Genomic DNA, 3421 nt, shown 5'->3' with positions numbered 1-3421 from the left:
CTATTAGAGAACGGAATAGCGGACAGAAACAAACCACGATGTAAGATATATAGGTGGGGACACAGTGGGCCGCGTCGGTGTCAGATAAAGTCCTCTAGTTCGCCTAAGCCCTACGAGATGGCAGCTTGCTCAGCGGTCTGTGACATAGTGGGCGGCAATGCATTTCTATGGGGAATACGCGCTTTTTGAGGACCATTTTCCTGTAAACTGTGACAGATGATAAAAGGAAACTATTTTTGGTGCGTTGTTTTTGTGTAGGTCCAGTATTAAGTCAGTTTTGTGAATCAGTCGCGTTGTGCATGCTTAAAAAAAGACGTAGAAGGCGAATAATTTTTCGCGCGTAAGTTGAACCTGCTGCGCGAATAAGCGGCGGCGGAGCGTTGACAACAAAGCATTAACCAACGCTCGTCTCATTTGTTCTTTGACTTTGCCTCTTTGGTTCGCGCTTCAATGTGCCTGCTCATCTGTTCCTCCTCTTCACGCACACTCGTTAGATTCCTAGTTCGCTCGTTACTTTACTCCTTCCTTTAATTAGATGTTATCTAACTGGGTTCTGCAACCGCCCCAATGAAATTCCCCTTCCCCTGCTCTCACCTCCTTTATAGCAATTATGTCTCTTTCATTGCTTCTTTTTTTTTATTTTTCTTTCTTTCTTTTGTCCTCGGGGTACAGAGTAACTTACAGAGTGGAAGAGAAATTCACAGGAATGAAAAAGGATCCCCAATCAGAATTTTTACAATACAAAACAACTGAGGCAAAAATTATGGTTAACGATTTTTTTAAGGCTACATTAGAGATTTCAACAATTTACCTTTTCAGAGCACATCTACGGTGCGAGGCCCACGCAACGGCAGCAAAGTTTATCCGATAAAGGCAGACAGAAATGACCAAAGTTCTTTTCTGCTTCATCCTTTCTTCAAGTTATTATCTTGAGAAAGAAAATAATTTGAAGAAGTGTGGTCATTGTATGTTTAGCAATGAGTTAATCTTCTCTTGTCTACATTTACGTTTGCCAGTGGCTGGACTCTAATTCTCTGCATTCATATTAAAAGTTGTGATATAGCGACATGGCTAAACGCGACCGGGCGCCCGTCGTATGACGCCACCGTCATCTCGGTAGATCGGCGCCGCCCTCAGGAAAACACGCGCGAGCGGAACGCCGAGGCAGCGTAGCAGCGCAGACGGTTCTGTTCGGTGAGGCGTAAGCGAACATGTCTTTAGCCGTTGTTCTGCTGAGTGGATTTCAAAACTTAAGTAACCACACGGTATTTTTCGAGCACGATATTAAAAAGAAAACTTCGTTTATGCTGGTTTTCATTACCTAAATAGTTTTTTTTTTCTCGTTCGCACATTATATGGACCTGATAGCAGCTTTCTGACCATGTGGTATTGAATGCGTTCTGCAGTGAGTGCTTTTATTGGTTGAGAAGGGCGTATCAGACAAAGCTGAACAAATTTGCAGAGCCTCAATGCAGCCTCGGTTATCAGCACAGTGGCATTGGTTGAAGAAAGGAGACAGGAGGGGGGACAAACAATCCGTGAGAATAACAATCGTTCGTGTCTCCCTTCTGTGCTCTTTCCGTAAAGAGATACATACGCTATAAGTATGCCAGTGAAATTAGGTATGCAAACATTATTTCTTGCCATCACTGGGTAGGGTAACCTGGCTCTAACAACGATGTTGGCTACCTTTTCCTTTTTTTATTGTGTCGGCAATTTCTTGTTAGCAGGCGGAAAAATGCTGGCGTTCTAACATAGGCTGTTGGATTCTTCCGATTTCAAATTGCTAATTAAATGACAACTACAGATGCTGGGGTGGGGCTTCGGCTCTGAGTCTCACGTGCCGTCACTCCAGCGGAACAGAAGGCACAAAGCTTTTGGTTGCAACGAAATTTTTTAGTTCCGCACGTTCCGCAAGCGCACCGCACCGTAAACAAATCAGTAGATACGGGCCTCTGTTTTTTAACGAACCGTCTCCAGCTCACCCGACCCTCATGTTTGTAACAAAACTGGTAGAAATGAATCGACTTAGAAGCGGCCTACGAGTTTACATAGCTGCCAGTGCAGCCACCAAGGGACACGTTTGCCCAGACTTCGTTTCAACGGGCATATTCACGCACAACGTCACCTAAAAATAGAAATACCGAAGGAACCTCACACAAACAAACAACATACTGCGCAATGCCCTGATTAGCGTCGGTGCATTCCAGTAAAGAGCGGAGCGCCGATAGGTGGCGCCACCCGTCTAGCTGCCCGGAATGCTGCGCATGCAATGCGCGGTTCGGGGTGTAGAGCGGTTTGCGGCGAGGCGGCGACGCAGCGCGCAGCGCACCTGTGAGGTCTCTCTGGTTACCATGGTATTGGCGCAGGCGCACAATTGCTTCGTATTGACACGAAATGCTCGACTGGTAGGCCAGTGTAGCTCTCGCTACAAAAGAAGCAAGACGGAGTGTTCCAACTGCCACAACGAGGCCATCGTCAATCTGGTTTATTTTACAAAAGTGTCGCAGTCGACTAATTTCTCCGTCAAGTCTTTCTTACATGTAGCACTGGCAGCTAAAACTCGCTCATTCACCACCTAATTACGTTATTTTGGTCACACAAACGAAAGGCAAATTTGTAGTTTCATGATGTGCAAATATGAAAAGAGCAGGCATTGCTATGCGTGTTTCTACCCAGAAGAGGGCGCACGAGTTAGGTGCCATATTTTTCAAGATTTGGGGCCCTAAAGGTAATTTTTTCTTTTTTCACAGGATTGGCACTGCGTTAGACTTGTAGTCATAGTAAGGGAATGCACGGCAACAAAAGCTAAGGGTTGAAAGTGGTGCGCTTGATATATTACACCACAACAATGTTTTGGAACTTTTGTTGCATGCCTCTAATCGTCGTTCTCGATTTGCTCCCTGCATCGCGCTTATTTCTGACCGTTCACCCAAACATAGTCATTGCCTGCTATACCACCTTCAATGCAGCAATAACGCTATCGTTTAAGGCGACCCGTCTTCACAATAAATGAAATTTTCAGAGGCAGGGGCGTGATCAAATCCCTCAGTGAAAGAATTTGTAACTCAGCCGAAGAACAATGTAATGAAAAACATATCCAATCAAATATAACGTGTATGGAAGCAAAAAAAAAACATTCCACTTTCTAACAAAAACACTGCGTGATATAGCGGAGTCACGCAGAGATACCGAATAGCCTAAGCCCCGCAAATCGAGTTGCCTTGAATATGCCAGTGAAGCATGTATTTATTTTACAGTAGTCTACATTACTTTCTGAGAAAGGCATAGGACATTCGTAAAATATGCTCAGAGTGGAAGCTTGACGCTTATGCTGAGCATACATTTGTCAACAATTAGCATCACGATAAAAATGCTTCTGTTTCATTAAGCTATTTAGGGTAATAAACAATAGGTTCTA

This window comes from Amblyomma maculatum, chromosome 10, assembly GCF_055883805.1.
Source record: "Amblyomma maculatum isolate TAMU_Amacu chromosome 10, ASM5588380v1, whole genome shotgun sequence".
Taxonomy (NCBI): domain Eukaryota; kingdom Metazoa; phylum Arthropoda; class Arachnida; order Ixodida; family Ixodidae; genus Amblyomma; species Amblyomma maculatum.
The sequence above is the reverse complement of the archived record's forward strand: the minus strand, read 5'-3'. Positions refer to the sequence as shown.